This window comes from Chiloscyllium plagiosum, chromosome 3, assembly GCF_004010195.1.
Source record: "Chiloscyllium plagiosum isolate BGI_BamShark_2017 chromosome 3, ASM401019v2, whole genome shotgun sequence".
NCBI classification, from domain to species: domain Eukaryota; kingdom Metazoa; phylum Chordata; class Chondrichthyes; order Orectolobiformes; family Hemiscylliidae; genus Chiloscyllium; species Chiloscyllium plagiosum.
Window position 1 is genome coordinate 61,671,681 of NC_057712.1, and position 22,532 is coordinate 61,694,212.

Consider the following 22,532-nt stretch of genomic DNA (forward strand, 5'->3'; position numbering starts at 1 on the left):
TACTGGTTATAATTAGTTTAGCTGTGAATAAACCCACCAGACATCTTCAAGTAAATGGACCTGTGTTACAATTAGATAATGCAAGATTATTGTTACATGGGTCCTTGCTCCTGTTGCTGACCTCCTGTCACATCCAAGCACACTTTCTTGATGCTAGCAGCATGTTTCTTTATCCTGTAACTATGGGAGAGTTCCCTCTCCAGCCATCCTCTGACCCCAATGGCAAAACAAGTAAGCATTATTGAAACACATCAGTCTTTGGTTACCTGGAGTCTTTTGCAATTCTTCATCTCTTTATGCCAAATCCTATCTTCAGGTTAGGCCTTTATATATTGAAGTTGAATGTAGATCCTTGTTTGTCACAATGTACCCAGATCCATGAGTAATCGTGAGATGGTCTTGCTAAAAGCCACTGACAGGCAGACTGTATTTAATGCCAGGTTTTCCATCCAATATTAGATCCCTTTTGTCTCCAGTGTCAAAGCATTGCCTCATTAATAGCAGGGCCTACATTCCAGATAACTCAATGTTATTGACTGGCTGTTGGTTCAAAAAAACTTAATATTTTTATCCATAATGATAGCTAAAGACAGACTGAAGGGCCAATAGGAAAGTGATTGATCTCCAGCATGTCAAATTCCCTTGCAAATGATCACAGGTCACTTTCTCAGAAAAGAGGTTATGTACATTGAAGATACTGATCAAAGCGTTCCAAGGCACATTCAGAAAAAGTGACCTAAAAAAAATCACTGTTCACGGTCTGCTAGCATTTTCCAATCCACAGCTGTAAAATCCATGCTCCTTAAAGAGAACACTGGAGGCCTTAGAAGAGTAGATAAGCTCTTTTTATGCATACCTTATTGCAGAGCCAGAAGAAACTAGAGTTACATTGAGGTATTGGATGAGCTGGTGTTAGCTGATAAGCAATAGGGCCCAGTTTCCTATGGTCTTCAGGCCTTCAGTTTCAGACACTATGATTTCCAACTGGAGACAAACATCCTGTTGTTATTTTAATCTACATTTAATGATATCCCACAGCTCTAATACATCATGATAAATGAAAGAATTTCATGTGGGCACCATCAATTCAGCACCAGAACCACTGATAGCCACTGCTTAATTATTGTCAAGTCCAAATATATAAATAATCAATACTTAATCAAGTCTGCATCAACATACAAATTATAGAGACAATAGATTTACAATAATGAGATACAGAATGTTCTGGCCATGAACTAATTAATTCAGATTTCTCTGCAGATTTAAGAGACAATGTATACAAGTGTGTATTGTATCAATATATTGTCACTTAAATGATTTGCTGACATCATGAGTAGATTTGACAATTTTCGCTCTTCATGTGCATGGAGATTTGATTATGTGACATTTAAACACAGGATAATCAATCACATGATGTTCAGTCCCTGACGTGTGAACATGTAACATTTAACTGTAATACTGAGGAAGGTTTAAAAAATATGGCTTTATTTTTGCAATCAGCAAAATGAACAATGTTTACATTTGCTTACAGACTTTAGTGGGATTTTGCACAGCAAATTAGATAATTAGGCAGTCAGTTTAGCGTGGCACCCTCTATCAGGGATCTGTGACTTATGTGAACAGAACAAGTAATGCTATGTTTCTTTCCACAATCAGATTGAAAAAACTTGACTAAAGCATATGGAATCTGAATTCATGAGTTCAACTTATAATATTCAATTCAGTGTAAAATATTGACCAGAATACAAAACAAAGGGAGGGTAAGGAATAATAATCAGATTGAGAGTGGGAAATGAAGGAGGCAGGAAGGAAAAGGAGGAAAAATAACATTTTAAAATTTCCAACAACCATGAAAGTTTGGTGGGCTGCGATTCCACCCTTATAAAGGTAAACAGAGAGATTGTTGATGTTAAGACTTTTCACACTGCTAAAATACCATTTACACTTCAATGGAAAGCCTCTAATGTTACTGGTGTGTTTGATGGGTACTCATGACTAAGGCCACAGTTTCATCCTTTTCCATGGATTCAAATGCAAAATTTCTCATCATGGTGCTACACTCCTGAGGATTGTGGAGGAGCAGGATAAATCGGATAGGACTATCCTGATTATCACAGTTATCTGCGCATGAGGTGAAGATCAGAAGATTTACTTTTAATAATGTTGATTTTGAGGCCCTTACCATTGTTCATACAATAATATTTGACCAATAAATCAAGCTAAAAGCAGAATTAATCCTATTCACTGACTTCTAAAGCCCAACACTGAGATCCAAAATTCAAGAACTGTGACTCAGTTCATAGAGAGCAGCAGTAACACTGTCTTTCTCCCAGAATAAATGGCCATTATATAACATAACTCATCTCTCAGGCTGATATAAAGTCTCTTATCCAACTGCTTGTGTTTCACTTTCCAGTGTCACCCAGTTTGCACTTTCCCTCTTTCCTTCTCCCAATTTGAGGTTCTTTAGCCTGGAGACCAACAGAACTCAAACTGTACAAGTTTGTTCCAAGCCATTACAGTCTGGATATGGCAGATGCATGAACTTTGCATCTAGGGACCAATTTTCCCGAGTTCCCATCCTCCCAGCAATTGTTGATCAGCAGGTGAAAGCAGAGTTTACATCACGATTTGGTTTCAGATTTCTAGCATCTGCAGTTCATTTTCGAAAACATTGACATCCTTCTGTACGCAATTTCTCATCAATCTGCTCAGAGATTTACACACGTCTGGAACAGTCCAGATTTGAACCCAAGACTTCTGGCTCAAAGGTAGAGGCACTGTCCCCATCCCACAAGCATTTAACTACATTCATTTGTGATGATCTGCATTTCAAATTAACCAGTCGCCATTTGACACCTAATAGTCATCAATTATTTAATCCCTGCCCTCCCCTTCATTTTTGTGATCACACAGCATTGCCCTTTGATAAGAAGGGCATTGCTTACCACTCAAGTGTTTCCTTTCTGCCTGGTGGTGGAAATTGAATAAAGCTTTATACACCTGTTGTCTTTCAGTGTGTCTCACACCTGCACACACAAAGCATGGATGCTGGGGGAAAGAAATATATATACATATATAATATATATAACCAGGAGATTTAGAGTCTCCTCAGTTTAGGGGGCTAATTGTAAAAAAAAGTAATCAGTTGAAATCACTGAACTGAAACAGAATCACACAGTACTTGAACCACAACAATTGCAACAGTAATTACCTTCAAAGTGGTTTGAAGAATTCCATTTTCATAGAATTAACATTAGCATGGAATGATGGTGAAAGAAACATCTGCAGTATCAAAGTATTCAGCAGACCGTTCCATCAATACCGAAAAGTGATCAAGGAACTTGTGGGAAAATTTTAAGCCAGCAACACAAAGTCTCAAAGAGCTTTGTACACCATTCATAGAATAAACAACAATGCTTCCCTTACATAGCAGGTGATTTTGTCCTGCAGTTTCACAACTTCTCCCACCAACACCACCCATCATTAATCCCACTTCTCCAAATATTAAACCGCTTTACAGTTGTGCCATTCCCAACCCTCGGATTTGCTGCAATTCCCACATGCAGTTTCACGCCCTTTACCTCATGATTTAACCATTCCTTCCCTCGCAGTTTCACAAACCCCCTATCCCCAACAGCCTCGGCATCCTTCCAATTTGCAGCTCCGCCACACTCTAGCCCAGCAGTTTCATCACACTACTTTCCCTTGCAGTTTCACCAAATCGCACCTTCTCCAACAGCTCCTCTTTTCGTTCCTTCACGGTCCGATTTCCTGCTGGGGAAGGGAATTCAGTGAAGAATTAGAAGGGCATACCGATTGTGGTTACCACCCATGTGTTGGGTAGTCGAGGTTTTCTATAAAAGCGCTTTTTTCACAACTTCTTTTTATCTTTAACAATTCTTGTTCCTCCAGGTGTGAACATTGCTTGGGATGCCCTAGCCTTTTTCTAAACCAGTAGCACAGCCTGGATAATGGATAGGACTACACACTAGGCTACGGTGACTCCTGTCAGCAGTCTGCTGAACTCCCCAAAGCTGTTGGTGGCAGGTTGAAGTTGTCCTGGGTTGTATTGCCTGTGGGTTCTGGATCTCTCAGGTACATGAGAACAGTGAAATAGACACAGCCTGTTAGCAAGGGGGTTCCTAGATTTTGACCCAGTGTCACAGAAAGAATGGTGACATTGTTCCAAATCGGGATTGTATGTGTGTTAGAGGAGAACTTGCAGGTGGTGGTCTTCCCCAGCCTCTGCTACCCATGGCCTTCTACGTGGTGGAGATTGTGGTTTTGGAAGAAACTATTCAATTACCTTGGTTGAGGTTGCTAGCTTTCAAATGTCACTCTATATTTTTAAATTTAATTTCATTACTCACATTTCTTCCCCTAGTATTCTCACATCATTTTTCTTACTTGCATTTTTGACTCTATTGTTTCTCCCTACACGACCCCCTTCCCTTGATGAAACAAAGCAATCAAACTTCAAGCGTACTGGACAAACGAATGACAATGAGATGAGGGATGGTTAATACAGAACTAAAGATGTTACATCTAAATGCACGCAGTTAAGGAATAAAGTAAACAAGCTTGTGGCACAAATCAAAAATGGCAGTACGACATGGTGGGCATAATGGAGGGATGGCTCCAAGGGGATCAGAACTGGGAGCTAAATATTCAAGGAAATACATCCTGTCAAAAAGATAGGGAAGTGGGCAGAGGGCTGGGTTTGCCTTATTGGTTAGACATTAAATGAAATCAATAGTAAGAAACAAAGTAGGGTCAGATGGTGTAGGATCTGTGTGGGCAGAATTGAGGAACTGCAAAGATAAAATAAAATCATACTTGGAGTTAGTAATCAGGAGCTGGGACATAAGGTACATCAGGGGATAGAAAAGATGCATAGGAAAGGTAAAGTTCCAGTAATCGGGGGGATTTCAAAATGCAGGTGGACTGGGAAAATCATTTTGGTAGTGGATTGTAAGAAAAGAAATTTGTGGAATGTCTATGAGATGGCTTTTTGGAGCAGCCTATAGTGGAGCCCACCAGGGAAGAGGCAATACTGCATTTAGTCTGCAATGAGGCAGACTTGATAAGGGAGCTTAAGGTGAAGGAGCCCTTAGGAAGCAGTGATCATAATTTGGTTGAATTTACTCTGCAATTTGAGAAGGAGAGAATAGAATCAGAGGTAATGGTATTACAGCTGAATATAGGCAATGACAGAGGCATGAGGGAGGAGATGGGCAGAATTGACCAGGAGAAGAGCCTAGCAGGAAAGACCGTAGAGCAGCAATAGCAGGAGTTTCTGGGAATAATTCAAGAGATACTCATCCCGAGTGAAAAGAAGCATAGTACAAGGAGGATGAGGCAACCATGGCTGACAAGGGAAGTAAGGAACAGCATAAAAGGAAAAAAAACATATAATGTGGTGAAGGGTAGTGGGAAACCAGAGAATTGGGAAGCTCACAAAGACCAACAGGGAGCAACCAAAATGAAATAAGAAGGGAGAAAATTGAAAATGAGGGTAAGCTAGCCAGTAACATAAAGGAAGACTATATGAGTTTCTTTAAATATATAAAGGGCAAAAGAGAAACAAAAATTGACATTGGACAACTGGAAAATGGGCTGGAGAGATAGTAGTGGGGAACAAGGAAATGGCTGAGGAACTAAATCACTACTTTACATCAGTCTTCACAGTGGAAGACACGAGTAATTTCCCAAACATTCAAGAGAGTGAGGGGACAGGGCTGGGTATGGTGGCCATCACCAAGGAGAAGGTGCTCGGAAAAACTGAAAGGTCTGAAAGTGGATAAATCACCTGGACCAGATGGGCTATAACCCAGAGTTCTAAGGGAGATAACTGAAGAGATAGTGGAGATATTAGTGGTGATCTTTCAGGAATTGCTAGAATCAAAGGACTGGAAAATTGTTAACGTGACACCCCTGTTTAAAAAGGGAATAAGGCAAAAGATGGAAAATTACAGGCCAATTAGCCTAATCTCGGTCATGGGTAAGATCCTGGAATCCATTGTGAAGGATGATATTTCTGAATACTTGGAAGTGTATGGTAAAGTAGAGCAAAGTCACCATGTTTTCATCAAAGGGAAGTCCTGACAAATATGCTAAAATTCTTTGATGAAGTAATGAGCAGCTTAGGCCAAGGAGAGCCAATGGATGTCATCTACCTGGACTTCAAGAAGGGCTTTGAGAAGGTGCTGCACAGGAAGCAATTGAGTATCGTAAGAGCCCATGGTGTCAGAGGCAAGGTGCTAGCATGATAGAACATTGGCTGTCTGGCAGAAAGCCGAGAATGGGGATAAAAGGGTCCTTCTTAGAATGGCAGCCGGTGACAAGTGGTGTTCTACAAAGCTCCCTGTTGGTGCCACAACTTTTCACTCTATAGATTAAAGATCTAGATGAAGGAACTGAGGACATTCTGACTAAGTTTGCAGATGATCCAAAGGTAGCTAGAGGGATAAGTAGCATTGAAGAGGCGTGAAGGCTGCAGAAGGATTTGGACAGGTTTGGAGCATTGGAGCATTGGCAGGTGGAGTACAACTTGGGGAAGTGTGAGGTCATGCACCTTGGCAGGAAGAATAGAGGCATGGACTATTTTCTAAATGGGGAGAAATTTCAGAAGTCTGAAGTACAAAGAGACTTGGGAGTTCTAGTCCAGGATTCTCTTAAATTAAACTTGCAGATTGAGTCAGTAATTAGGATGGCAAATGATGCCATTTATTTGGAAGGATTTGAATATGAAAGCAGGGGTGTACGTCTGAGGCTCTATAAGGCTCTGGTCAGATCACATTTGCACAGTTTTGGGCCCATTTGTCAGGTAGGATGTACTGGCCTGGAGCGTGTTCAGAAGAGGTTCAGGAGAATGGTCCCAGGAATGAAAAGGAACGTTTGAGGGCTCTGGGTTTGTACACGATGGAGTTTAGAAGGATGGGGGAGATCTAATTGAAACATATAGAATATAGAATAGAAAACATATAGAAAGAGCAGCAGTTGGGAAGATGTTTCCATTGGTAGGAGAGACTAGGATCCAAGGGCACAGATTTAAAGTAAAAGGAAGATCTTTTAGAATGGAGATAAGGAGAAACTTCTTCAGTGGTGAATCTATGGAATTCATCTCCACAAAAAGCATTGGAGATATTTAAGACTAAGATAGATAGGCTCTTTAGAATCAAAGAGGTCAAGGGTTATGGGGAGAAAATGAGAGAATAAGGTTGAGAAACTTATCAGCCATGATTGAATGGTGGAGCAAACTTAATGGGCTGAATGGCCTAATTTCTGTTCCTATGCATTATATGGTTTTATGGTCTTCTTGTTTTCACCCTGCAATGTGTCATCTTGGCAGATTTAGGACGGGGATCGGATAATGGTCATGGAGTAACATGCCAAATGAACTGGAAGAGTTGAGAGAAAATCCTGGAAAAATCTTTGGAAATATGTTATTTCTCATCATGACATGTAGGATGCTTAATTTGATGCCAGAGCCTGATTACACAAATTTAACAACTGATGATGGATTTCAAGATGGATTTTAAGTCCTTCAATGACACCTGAAGTTGAAAGATCATGATATTAATCGAATGCTTTGGCAATGACAAGGCGCAGTGTCTCTGTGATCCAGACTTGTCAAAAGATACATTCAATTTGGAGTGCTAGCAAATGCAAAATCAATATCCAGATTTCAGTAGACCTCTACCCAAAGGGGTAAGAGTTAGAATCTCAACAGGATTAGTGGTTGCAAATAAACTCTTTAAAGTGTAAGACCATTAAGAATCTAAAATCCTGGTAATAGAGAAAGCACAGTGAATTGAGAAGTCACTACGGATATTAAATACTCATTCTCTCAGTTATTCCCAAGCATAAAGAGGGCATAAGTTGGGGGTGCAAAGAAAGAAAATTAAATTAAATCTGTTCCTGTACCACAGCTATTAATCATACTAAGCTGCTGTAGCAGGCAGGTAATTGTTTTTCAGTCAGTATTGATTGAGCGATAAAATGTTGATGTCTGAACGTCTCATCTAGAAACGTTGTGAACTGTGATTTTTCAAATGAAATAACTATTAAATGAGCTACTTTCTTTAATTGGGCATCAAATAGGATTGTTAAAAAGTTTCTAAGCACATTTCTTCACCAGTGTTTTGACTCTCCACTTCTGTTGATGGGGGACAGTCCATATACACTGATTTCTTCCTGGTAACTTGCCCAAAGACACACTGTTCATGCATGGACCTATGCAGTGTGTACCAACAATTAACAGTTCCAATTTACATTTTTTAGTAATTTCACATAATTAAGTACAGAATCAAATACCAAAAATGTGTGGCGAAACTTTTTCCCTTTATAACATTGTTGGTGTTGGATTTCCTTTCTATCTTCATCAGATAAACTATTGTTAAGCTGTAATTTTACTAAAGAAGTTAGAACAAGCTCCATATCTTCGTTGCTATCTATGTACCATTCATGCTCTAGATGAATGAAATATTACAGGTAAAAATTAGGCCCATACAAGAACTGCAGCTGCTCCTCAGCTCCCTGAATTTAGAGACAGTGTGGAGTTCAAGGTTTGCCTAAAGATTTGTCCTAATATCATTGTATTGTCCCAGTCGAATTTGTGGTCCTTGTCATCTGTGTGCATGGCTACTATTGACAGTTGGTCATGGCATTTAGTGGCTAGCTGGTGTTTGTGGATGTGGATTGCTAGTTGTCTGCCTGTTGTTCTATATAACGTTTCGTGCAGTGTTTGCATGGAATCTTATAAATTACATTCATCTCGCACATGATGGGTATAGGGATTTTTGTTCTGGTGAGTTGTTGGCTTAGTGTGGCTGTTGCATTATGGGCTGTCATGAATCCAAGTGGCCGGAGAAGTCTGGCTGTTAGATCCGAGACATTTTTTATATAAAGTAGCATGGCTAGTGTGTTAGATTGTGGCATGTCCTTGTCGCATTGTTTGTCTGCTAGGCACCTGTGGATGAAGGTCCAGGGGACTGGGACAACACAACAATAATAGGACAAGCTAAACAGAGGACAGCCAGAAATTTCTAGAAGCTTGGCACTTATCCACGGGCTCCGTCTATAGCACATTGACCACTGCAATGAACATCCGGAAGCAGCAGGAATGAAACTAAATAAATTCCAGAAGACACAGTACAGCAGCACTTCACAGGAGGTTCCAAAGCACTGAGGATGTCACCTAGAGAGGGGACAAAACATCTGCAAACCAACTTCCCAGCTCAGCAAACATACCTATGGCAACAGTGAGGAGTTTCAGAGCTTTGATCAATTCTTGAAATTCAATGATATTTTTAAACTTTTTTTTGCAGAGTGTTGTTCAAATTTTTGTACACGGTATTTCACTCATATTGCAATGGCAGACCCTCAGCCCTACAATTTATATTCCACAGAAGCAAATTACTGTGAATGCTGGAGATCTGAAACAGAAACTATGAGAGAAATCCTGACAACATCTGCCGAGAGAGAAACAGAGTTTACATTTCAAGTCCAATATGACTCTTCTTTTATGCTTTGACCCCCCACCCCCATTCAGAACATCTGGCGAAAGTTTGTAATTTCGATGTATGAATTCCTCACATCGAGTGGAGGTGGAGGAGAATCTGGACGAGGAATAGCTGACGAGAGTGACATAGTATTACAGAGATGACATCTCACCAGGTACTACACATTCTTATTAGAAACATGGTTCTATTGAAACTTATTCAATGCTTATGATTGTCTAAGGCCATCATGACACACTTCTGCACATAAAGATATTCAGGCCTGCTTCACTGCCAGACTGACTGAGTTTATTGTAATGAAACTGAACTCTGCCTTCACATTTTTTCTTGGCACTAGATTTTTTGAAAGTGCCAGATATTATCTGTGTGCCATCACTGGAGTCTGCCATTCCTATCTTCTATCTTTCCTTGGGAAATATCCTCTTGTGAGGTGTTGTTATTTGCAAAGTCCTGTGGAGCAAACTCTGCTGGGGCTGCACAAATTTCTAGTTTAATGCAATTCAGATGAGGATGGGAAGTATCACAAGTGAACAAAATGCAAATTGAAGAAATAATCTCAATAACTTCCTCCATCTACTTCCACATATTCGACTGAAGAGAGAAGTTTTAAACAGAAGCTGTACCATTTTGACTTTATGATTTATTCTCAGGATATGGACTGTACTGGCTAATCTGGTATTTATTGATCATCCCAAGGTCATAGTAGAACAACTCCCTGTTAATCACTACCACATTCTACCCAGTCAATTGAAGGAGAAAAAAAAATGGAGTTATTTGTATAAGAGAAACCAATCTGCTTATAGTCATTCTATGCCACCAATGAAGTGAAAAGTTCTATTTATGGTTCATAGAATCATAGAATCCCTATAGTGTGGAAATAGGCCATTTAGCCCATCGAGTGTACACCAACCCTCCAAAAACCATCAGGAAAATCTATCTCGCCTTCACATTCCTGGACACTATGGGTAATTTAGCATGGCCAATCCACCTAACCTGCACATCCTTGGACTATGGGAGGAAACCGGAGCACCTGAAAGAAACCCATACAGACAAGGAGAGGATGTGCAACCTTTGCAATAGGCCACACCTCTGTTATTGGGTAGCAATTTCATCCACACACTAAGGACAGCATTTTCCCATTTGCTGTTGGTGAGTTTCGTGGCATCATTTCTGTCATAGGCCAAGGTGAATAGCCTTGAACAATCTTGAGCTTCTTTCCTTATTAATTATGCAAGTGGGATTTTGCTCATGTCAGTTTGTAAATTGCATAGCAAATTTGATGTATGTGCTCATTATTGCTAGGAATTTTGACCTTCGAAGTCTGTAGTGTCATTTTTAAAGTTCAGTGGACACCTTTTCAAATGCCGCGAGTCAATAACTACCCATTAGACAGAGGTGATCTCCTCTAAAGCCTCAACTCATATGCAGCTTGCTCCATATTTTCTGGTTTAAAAGTGTTCTAGTAGATAGGAAGATAAAGAGAAGGTAAATCCTTTACCATGCTAATCATTTCAAGACTCCCCACCACCAGATCCAGCCAGCCTTGCCAGAGATAGCTGTAGAGATCAAGCTGACACCACTGTGAAAAGATATATCCAGCAGCACAGAAAGAAGATCAAATGATATCCTATGTTCCATGAGATTGTTTTCTGGTATCTCATGCACCCAGGGCTAGTACTCACTCTAACTTTGCCAGTGCAAATGCATATGATGGATTACTACTCAACATTGCATGCATCAAGGCGAAAATGAGTACTACAGATGCTGGAGGTCGGAGTCAAGATTAGAATGCTGCTGGAAAAGCACAACAGGTCAGGCAGCATTCGAGAAGTAGGAAAATCGACGTTTCAGGCAAAAACACTTCATTAGGACATCAAGTCCGCTCAAAGGCTGATATTCTTATATACTTCATCCTCTATAGCTACTAACTCTTCCTGTCCTCTATGCTTCTTACTCACTCACTGGGGACATCTCATTACTTCTTCTGCTCATGGATTGTCACTAACTACTCTTGCATCTTCTGCATCATACTCAATCCTTGTGGCTTGTCTCAATGTAGAAAAAGATGTTTCACATTCAAGGAGGACATATGGTTGGAGTACCCAGACGTCAGGATTCCTATGACAACATGATGGTACAGCAGCCAGGAAGGACTAAGACTGCTTATGTAGTGATAGGGAGCCAAATTTGTAACCCCCATTGTGCTGCACTCCTATTCACTTATCATCAGCACTAACTTATTGTTATTCTGCACAAACCTTTATTTATCATCTCCAAATAATTTGTCTCAGGAACCTCCAGAATGTAGAGGGCACACCCTGAGATCCCTCTGACAGCTTCACCTCTGAACAGGAAGCCACTCGACCCGTTAAGGATGCATTATCAAGGTGTACACCTACATTCTCCACCAACTCAGAGACTTTCACCTTAGAGGGTACTCTCTTTAGGGCACAGTCAGGTGTGCACAAGACCAACATGTCTCTGCAGCTGATCAAGGAAGGAACTCTCAGCTTGTCTCAAAGTCAGAGGACTACAGGTGGTTCTGGGATAACGTGCATTTCGGCAGCGCAATTTGGCTATAATGTCACTGAAGAATAAGGAAACGGTATTTTGGAGAACACTTATTTTCCTTGGCAATAATGCAGTTCCAGCGGTGATCGGTTTATATGCTTCATTCTGAGCATGTGTGATGTCAGCATAGGTCTTGTTGTTGTTCTGTGCATGTGCTGATGTCAGCTGTCAACAGAGCAGCTTTCTATGAGAGGTACTGTATAGAGAGCAACTTTCTTCCATTTTTTAAATGTACTGTGTTAAATTTACTTTTAATTAGTTAATAAATATGATTTCAATCTTCATTCAGGCTAGATTTTTAAGTGATTTTTAAGCGATTGTTAGTTATATGTTTCGCTATCTGCCCCTCACCCCACTTTTCCCATAGGTCCCATTATTTCAATTATGTGATTTTCTATTAAGCAAGGTTTCGCTGGAACATGTTTATGACATTATCGGAGAACTCCCTGTACCAGAGGCCAGCTACCTTCCCAGCCCCAGGTAGATATCATGCTTGCTTTCTTAACTCAACCTCCAGAGATGGGCAGAGGACCATCAGGCAAGTGTGCCAGTGACAGTTGGTAGGCAGGAATAAAAGATGGAGGATTTCATTGCTGTTCTCATCACTGTCGTGGCAGTGCACCCAAGCTCATGGCTGTATCAATAAAGGTGGTGCCTACTTCTTGTGACCCATGGCTGCCAGATACAGCCTCAGTCCTGCTCTCCTTCGCATTAGCCATGAATGCTCAGCATCAATGGGAAGAGGAGAGGGGGGGCAAGCTCTGTCATAGTTATTCTAGATGCCCTATCCTCTCTGGGTGACATATGACATTATCCAAATCAGACATGGCACATTTCTACGATTTTATTCACAAAGATCTTCAGTCTCATTCAACCGCCATTCCAGCTGAGCTTGTCACAATGAAAGTGAGCTCTGCCTTGATTTTTTATGGTGCTAGATTATTTGAAGGTACTGCGGAAGATCTGACATTCCTCCTAAGTGACTGACATTCTTGTGACATTCTGATGTCAGGAGGCATCTACTGGGAAAGCAAGCCACACACAAGAGCCATGGAAGCTTCTTCACAGGAAACTGTTCCTCTACCTACCCTGTGACTACAAGGCCCACAGCAGGTTGCTGGGTGGGCCTGCACCTAGGCAGAAAACTTTCAGCAGGCACCAGGGGATTTCCCTAGTCTTCCAAATTAGCAGAACAAAGTGCAGAGCAGGCTCTCTCCAGCCCATCTGTGAATGGCATCTAGATGTAATAAGAGGACAAAGAAGAAGAGAACATAATGAGAATGCTTTGGCATTCTGCAATATTGTAAAGAACCAAACATTTTTCTTGAAACCAAAAGAGAAAATGCTGGAAAATCCCAGTAGGTCTGGCAGCATCTGTAAGGAGAGAAAAGAGCTGACGTTTCGAGTCTAACTGACCCTTTGTCAAAGCTTGGTATACTTTCACTTGCATTGTTACAATACCTGCTGTAGTGTGATTTTCATAATAATACCTGGTTAAGTCAGGCCCATGTGAGAGATGAGGAGCCTAAAGTACTGCAATTGTCAAGAATTGCTCAGCCTTTGCAAACAAATAGATAGCCTCATATTACCAGGGATCACTGAACCTTAACTTTGAGGACGGCAGCTGAAGCATTTCACGTTAGTACAAACAACACAGAGATGAATGATCATGAAATGTGCCAGGGCCTCCTTTGCACACATTATTTGACACATGCAAACACCTTTTGAGTGTGAGTAAGACAGAAGTGATGAATCCATCCATCTCAATGGGGAAATGCTGATATTATGACTAATGATTATGATGGAGGGAATGTGCTGTTAATGAAGTCCCACCACTCCCGTCTCACCAATTGTTGAAATGTGTTGATTGAATCTCCAAAATGGCCAAATATTTTGTTTCTTTTTGCCTACTATCCACAATAAAAGACACTTTCATTTATCTTCTTTAATGAACATAAAATAATCTGTTTACTGGAATACAAAATTCATTCTTAAAACAAGTGGTAAATACTGGGCAATATCTGGGAAATAATCCAGTATTAGAATTGTATCCCCTAAATCCCAACATTCAAACTAACACAACAGTAGACTTTACAGGATGTTACAATAGAAAAAGGACCAAAGGAAAACAGCTCTTGTTGGCCAAGGGTCTGAAAACAAAGGTTAAAATATTATGAATTCCCATGATCTATTGGGTTTCTTGTTGACAAAGTTGAATTGCTGACAGTTGTAGATAGATGAAAGATCTTCAGATTAATTTCAAGCTTGTTCAAAATCCTTAGAAAGTGGTCACAGTTCAACTTTTCAGGGTTTAAAAGGTAATCATAAATATGGATTTTTGGAAATTCTATCAAGTTTCCATTTCTACTGAGCAAAGAAGAGAGAGAGAGAGACAGATTTGCAGCTTCTGAATATTCCTTCCTTAATGATCATCGAGCTCTGTTAAAAAAATATATTGCATTCCATTAGCACAAAGTGCCCCCAGTCTTTTCTAAAGTCAAATTTCCCAGCAATTAAGAATCACAAATGCTATTACTTTTTTCCCTAAAAACTTTATTTGTCTTTTTCTCCAAATTCATTTACTGTTCTGCAAATAACAGGCCAATCACAGTACACATTAAATTGTTGACCTCATTTTTCAAGCAATAGCAAGGTGAGAAAACTTTTCAATCCAGAAAGTATCTAAATCTTCTAGTTTTCATGTGATCCTTAAATATAAATATTTATTCCCCACCTATGTTTATGTTTTTCAAGGGAGCACAGTGCTATTCGATTCTGGGAGACATTCAATGGACAGCTAACATGTCCAATGTTTCTCATGGCACAAAGTCTGGATAGAAAAACTAGACAAATTATTGCCTCATTCAAGTTAAAGGCTCTTCAAGTCATAAGGATCTTCAAGTATATCAAGGCAATATTACAGTCATGACACAATCTGAAGAATTGAAAGAATATTAATGAGGAAGGGTCAAAAAGAGATTCCTGAGAATTCATCTCAACCTGATGGCTTTCATGAGTTAAAATACACAACACCAGATTATAGTCTAAAAGGTTTATTTAGAAGCAGTAGCTTTTGGAGCCCTGCAAAGGAGCAGTGCTCCAAAAGCTAGTGCTTCCAAATAAACCCTTTGGTATAACCTGGTGTTGTGTGATTTTTAACTTTGTCCACCCCAGTCCAACACTGGCACCTCCAAATCCTGGCTTTCATGACTGACTAGTTTCACATGACTCAGATGCCATAACCTCATGTATGGTTTTAGAGCTACATAATGTTAACCCCATGCAATGTGTAGAACTGAGCAAAAATTCCCAATATTTAAAGGACTGGAAAAAACCATGGACTTCTTCCAATATCTAAAATACTGGACACAACCTTGGGGTTTTCAAGACTTTGAAAGAGTAAAGGAATAGCTGGACTGAATTCTGTGGAAAATACACAAACGCAACTCACAGAATGAAGAGTGCTGTCAGGAACCATTGTTCAGCTTTGGAATTCCAACTTATACCTCATCTCTTAAAGGACAATCAGCCAAAACCACCATACTCCAGCCCACGACAGCTATTATACCTTGGGCTACACAGCACAGGCAGTATGGGGCCAATTTAGATACTGGGATGTTCAAACTCAATCAAAATCCATTCGCAGCCACTTTAATGATCGCCAAACCAATTAACTTCCGGAGGAAACACCAGAAACACAATGAAAAGCACAGGTTTGGCATGTGTGAACAATCCAAGAGCTTTCTGAATGACAGCGACCGGACACAGTCCTATCCCAAACCAAGAGAACTGTCGATGACCGACCACACCAGCAGAAACAAAGGCCAACAGCCTTCAGACCAACAGGCTCTAATGACACCATAAGTCCCCAGGTATATCCTGAGGTGAAAACCGGCCCACAAAACCATCAGAAGTAAAGAAAACCAGGTACTCACTCAATAGTGCCAATACACGTAGTTATCGCATCAGTGGACTCAACACAAACTGAAAAGTCTATGCAGTCTGAAAGCTTTACCCTGGCTCTGGGTATGACAAGCGGGAACAACCAAGTACACTTCAAAATTGTGTTTTCTCAGTGGTGAGCTTTAGTTCCTGAGACCACAAAGTTCTGACCTGGCTGGCAGGGAGGGGAAGGCATGTGGTGGCGGTGCATTGGGACCCCAGAGTAGGAATTCTGATTAAAGACTCTGTAATTAAACTGTTGTTTTCTGTGAGTGTTGGTGGGATAGGTTCTAATGGTGTTAATCTAGTAAATAGTGTGACTTAAGGTACTACAGTTCTCTATTATTAATTGTGTCAATTTCTTTATATATTGCATTTACCTGTTTTTCTTGTATGATATTTGCCTTTGTACCTTAATTAAACGCAGGGATTCTTTTGCCCTGAAACACCTGTTTACTGCCTCCTAATTTTGCATTCCCTAAATAGGTCCAGTGTCCAGAAGCAGGGATCTGGGAGGGATATGAACCACTTAAAAATCAGAAAATTACTGATTGCAAACTGGAACCCTACAAATGTAAATACACTTTCTCATTGTTGCTTTATTCCTGAATAGGGATGTGAGGCAAGTTATGCATATCTATAAAAATATTGGTTCACCTAAACGTATAATTCATATAATAACATAGATAATGTAACATTTGATGCACAGTATAAAAGATGAAGAACAGCAAACCAACAAGTTCAACATGTCCTTTCCATTACACAGGGGGCTGCTTATCAAATTACCAACTTAAAAGTATGAACAATTAAACAAAGTCAGAACCCATTTGAGTTATCCTGGAAGTGGATAGCAATAAGATTGCCTCTGACCTCTCAATCTGTCTGAAATATTGCTCTGTCCTCCTCTTGTAGACAGAATCTCTGGTTAATTTTATGGTCCTAACCCTGAGCTTCAAGCTTGAAGAATAACTCTCACTCATGGTTTTGTTTGCTTTCAGGACAGCACCCCCCCACCCCCATCCAGCCCCATTATTGGCTCAAGTTGAGGAGGGCATGGATGCTATGAACCTCCACTGGAGCCATTCAGGAGTCCTGTGTTCTGTTGCACTATGGTTCTGTTGGAAGCACGAACAATATTGTATCTTTATTCTGCATCAATCTGTGGATTTCTTAAAGTTTCATATGCCATGTTTAAACGGTATCCCTTGTTGCCCAGCAACCATCTTTAAATCACCCAAAACTTTGCAAAGAGGCACAAACCTGTGATTACTCCACCATGTATGATTCATGGCAGGATAGCTAGCGCAGAGCTCGAAATGTGGCTTTCATGATCATAACTTAAGAAATTGGCACCATTTCCTGGTTATTGCGATTTCATTTTTGAGGTGAAATAATGGCTTGGACTTTCTGATGGCCTGGCATTGATTATTCTGGTGTAAATGTGAGTTGAGCATGGGGACCGTGCAGCATCTCTAGTATGTCAAACTCCAAAGGAATTGCCCACAAAACTGAAGAATCTGCTAAGCTGATACCATGCAAACATTTTCTACCCCTGGCTATAAATCCCTAACACTGCACTTTGCTGAGGGTCAAGGTGTAATACTGCAAGGCCTAACCAAGCATCCACAAAAGAGAAGGTTTATTAAATGTACTAACTATTGAAATCACATTGTTTGAGAACCAAATGTTTAATATCACATTGTTTGCAAAATTTTACATTAAACATAAACAATTTACATCACTTTGTGTGCTGAACAAATTGTTTTTCCAGCCATCGCTACATGTGCCATTAATATTCTCCTCCTCTCCCCCTCACTGTGATGCACTGAGCTCCCCTATTGCACATATGGGGTGGAAGGGATCTGCTCCATTATAGAATGTTGGAGGTTTCGTCAGCTGACCCTGGAGATATTTGTGACTGGATGGACCAGATATACCAAGGGTCTATTTGCCAGAGACAAGAATCCTTGCAGGAAGCAATGTATGAGGAAGTGTGGAACTTTATTGCTGGAACAGCACAGCTGGTCAGGCAGCATCCAGGGAACAGGAGATTCGACGTTTCGGGCACAGGCCCTTCTTCATTCCTGAAGAAGGGCCTGTGCCCGAAACGTCGAATCTCCTGTTCCCTGGATGCTGCCTGACCAGCTGTGCTGTTCCAGCAATAAAGTTTCAACTTTGATCTCCAGCATCTGCAGACCTCACTTTCTCCATGAGGAAGTGTGGTTCAGGTAACTGTGAGAGTCAGAGGACTTGTAATGGATATTTTTGGACAGCCTATCCTGGGGGATTGTTATTCAACTGTGACCTTCACAGTACTCTAACATGTGAACCCAAGCTGGTACATATGAGATTGTTCAGATCCACTAGCATACAACTGTAGAGTTGAAGCTGCCTTTTTAACCTCTGTCCTTGTATGCTATTCAAAGGAAAAGCACAATATGCAGGATGTGGCTTGCTGTTGAGCAAAAAATCATAATCCCCTTGTTACCTTTGCACTCATAAGAGATCAAAGTCCAGTGTGTTTTGATTTGCTTCTTCACCCTTTGAAAGGCTGTTATTTGATATTCCTTTAGCAGCTGTAGATGTGACACTCCTATTTCTCTCAGCATCTACTCAAGTTAGGTCTGCATCTACTTTTGGCTGTACCAGCCCTTTTCAAAGAATCACATTTTGGAATTACTGGACAAGCTAAAAATATCCTCAGCTCTTCAGAGTTCTGACCTGTCATTATGACAGAAATAGTAGGCCTTTTTCTAAATTATTAGAAAATATGGTACATACTGATACTGCTAATGAAGTTTTGAATTTTTGTTCATAGACTAATTTTCATCTAAGCAAGTGGGAAAAAATAGTAATGAGTAGGGGCAAGGTATCCTGAGGGATCAGTGATATTGCAGAAGTCTTTATAACCCTTAGATTACACAGTCATTGGATTCAGCAGAGGTCAGGAAACTATGAATTAAAAAAAATTAAAATAAGCAGGAAAAATCAAAATAACCCTTGCAAAAGCCTGTGATGAAGATAAAGTAAAACAGAACTTATTTGACATTTAAAGCCTGAAAAACTAGAGCAATAATACTAGCAGTTGAGTACAGAACACATTCACACAAAATTCCTGACTGGTGTTCGAACATAGTGAACATAATGAATCTCCTGCCAGAGCATACTTGTTCCTTTTTAACTACTGTTTTGTTGTTTTTATTTTTATGATTCTACGATTCTCATTCTCTTTTTCTCGCTGATTCTCTTTTACGTTTTGTTTTCCCTTTTTACCTACACATCAGAAGAGGAGGCAGCAAGGTGATATTTTGAGACCCAGCAATAGGGACCCTTCGGCTTCAGTGTTGGGTAAGATTCTAGAGAGAATTATTCAGGGTAGAAGTTACACGTGAAAAAAATAGCCTGATTAGATAGGGTCAGCATGGATTTCTAAAGGGAAAATTAAGTTTAACAAACTTGCTGGAGTGTTTTTAAACAGGTAATAGAAAAGCTCAAAGAGGATAATGTTGTGGACTTTCAGAAGGCATTTGATACAATGTTACACAACAGATGTGATAAAATTTATATCCATGGAATGAAAGGGTCAATAACAACATGGATACAAAATTGACTGAATGATAGGAAACAGAGAGTAATGGTCAATGGGCATATTTATTCAGAGGAAGGCTTTTAGTGGAGTTCCCTAGAGATTGGTATTTGCACCCTGCTTTTCTTGATATTATTAAGAATAATTGAGAGCTCAATGTGCAGGAACAATTTCAAAGTTTGCAGATGACACAAAGCTTAGAAGAATTGTAAACTATGAGGAGGACAGTGCAGAACTCCAGAAGGACATCAACAAGTTGGTGAACTGCGTAACGGATAGGTGGCAGATGAGTTTCAATTAAGAGAAATCTGAGATAGAAAGAACATTGAAAGTTAGTATGAAATAGGAGTACAATTCTAAGGAGGTGCTGATCAGATGGACATGGGTGTATATGTGCACAGATCATTGAAAGTGGCATGACAAATAGACTCAGCAGTCAGTGAAGCTTACAGTATCTTCTGCTTTATTATTGGGGGCATAGAGTAAAAGAGTAAGGTGTTGAACTTGTATCAGACACTTGTTAGATTTCAGCTGGAGCACTGTATACAGTTCACATTATTGGGAGAATATGAACACATTGGAGAGAGTGCAGAAGCAGTTTACAAGATTGGTTCTATGGATGAGGAACTTCCGTTATCAAGCTAGATTGAAGGTGTTGGCGCTGTTACTTGGAGAGAAGAAAGCTAAATTGCTCATAGTGTTCAAGGATGTGTAGGTTAGGGCATTAGGCAAATATAGGGTAGGGGAATGGGTCTGGGTGGGACCCTTTTCAGAGGGTCAGTATGGACTTGTTGGGCTGAAGGGCCTGTTTCCACACTATAGTGATTCTAACTGCAAGAGATTTAACAGAGGTTTTAAAAACCAGGAGTGGGCTGGATAGTGTAGATACAGAAAAACTATTCCCACTTACAAAAGGATCATTAGCAAGATTTAAAGTGATTTCAACACATATAGGCCCCTAGAATCTCCTCTTAGAACAAATCAGAGGTACCTGTACCCCACGTCCTCCCCCAACTCTGCCAGTGAACCTCAAGCCTGTGGAAGTTTAAGCAGAGAAGGGTGAGCCTGTGTCTGGCCAGGACACTCTCAACATGTCTGGCATCTAGCTGCAGTGACCCTGCGGTGTTAACTATCAAAAACTTCAAGGCCGACAGGTTCCAGTATAGGACAGGATTCCTCCACTCAGCAGCAGACCCCGGAACCACACCTTGATGAAATGTGAGGGAAATGGAAAAGAAAACCTTCTGACAGAAACACCTCATAAATTGCACATTTATAAAGATATTTTTATTGGATGGTAGAATAGTATCCCTCAGTGTGGAAGCAAACTATTTGGTCCATCGAGTTCACACAGACCTTCTGAAGAACATTCCATCGCAACCTACCTTATAACCCTGCATTTCCCATGGCTTATCCACTTAAGCTACACAACCCTGGACACATGGGCAATTCTTAGCATGGTCAACCCACTCAACCTGAAGATCTTTGGAATAGTCATAGCTCAAACAGGATTATTGTCAGACACGAGATGAGGAATGAGCTTTTCTGGAGAAGACAGCTGGTCGCCGCACCTGACCAACAGGGAGATGTCCCTCAGAACATTGAGCCGGTCCAGATGGGACCAGTGGTGTCGACTGAGTCATGTGTTTCTGAGCCAGGATTGGCCATACCCAAGGAGGAGATGACAGCGCCACAAGGCAACAACAGCTAATCACAGAGGTGTATATCTGCAGAACAACACGAGCCTCCAGAAGCCAGGACACTGCACCAGGAAAAGTTTCTGAGACAAGGAGACAGTTTTCTAGGAATCACCATCCTTCTGAGAGACTGACCAAGCCATTGTAAACAGTAGCATAGACTTCTTCTGCCGTGTTAATTTTGTATATATTCCGAATGATGTATAAATGTTAGCTGCAGTGCTCATGTAACAGTTATAATTATATATATGGAAGTAAAGGGGAAGGGTTGTTATACAGGATGTTGAGTGTGTATTGGCCCTTTAAGTGAGTGGGTCATGTGACCCAGAAGAAGTAGTTAGAGGTGCAGTCTAGGACTGACTGTAGAGCTGAATTGATGCGCAATAAAGTATTCCCTGTTCAGGTTTACCCTCCATCTACCTCGTGTTCTATTTCTGGTTCTAATGAACTACAAACAGAATAGATGGGTTCACAGAACTGTCTGCCCTGCCCTGGGACCAGTCTATGTATGCCATGAGTAGTGGTTCTTTTTTGATGTTCAACAATAAGTGATATTCCTTTCCAGTCAGGATTCCCGAGTTATCACACTAGATAAATACATGAGGGTGAAAGGGATACAGCAATGTGAAGATGAAGTTAGATGAATTTTGGTTTGAAGGACTCAAATGCAGTTTAAACATTGATCTGTTGAAGTGAATGATATATTTCTATGCTATATGCAGTACTTTCAAATAATTCATTGAACGATGGAGAAAACCACTAAAATAATTATCATCAAAAGTAAATATGAATATTCCTGCACACAACAAAAACAAAAAAGATGAAATATATGAGATATTATTGTATGACCAAATCCCATTTTGCTTTTTTAAAAAGAATAGTACATCAATAAACATCACCATTCATTTAAAATTTACCACAGTTCTTTCATAAGTTATTTATGCACCAGTTTACTATTATTCTAAATAAACCAATCTGGTGAAATGAATATGATCAGTAGTATTGTAACAGTGTACTCATTACCAATTTAAGCAGAAGCCAGTATTATCCTGAATTAACACGCTCGAAGAATAGGAACCAGGTGTATAGCTAAAGTATTACTGCGTCAATTACAGAGCCCATAACGGGTCATTTTCATAGCACAATTATTAGCTACAATTTAAAGAAAATAAAATACATTCATTAGTCATTAAATACTTTATTATGAAAGCT

At 40.2% G+C, this 22,532-nt stretch overlaps 1 long non-coding RNA gene across 1 annotated transcript in view; it reads left to right on the top strand.

The window, feature by feature from the left end:
• Positions 1 to 17,843, top strand: part of LOC122544082 — a 60,204-nt gene extending 42,361 nt beyond the window's left edge. Inside the window, exons 2-3 of the long non-coding RNA XR_006310263.1 lie at positions 9,557 to 9,681; positions 17,036 to 17,843. This is a non-coding gene — a long non-coding RNA (uncharacterized LOC122544082). The remainder of the gene's footprint in view (positions 1 to 9,556; positions 9,682 to 17,035) is intronic.
• The last annotated feature ends 4,689 nt before the right edge of the window (positions 17,844 to 22,532 follow it).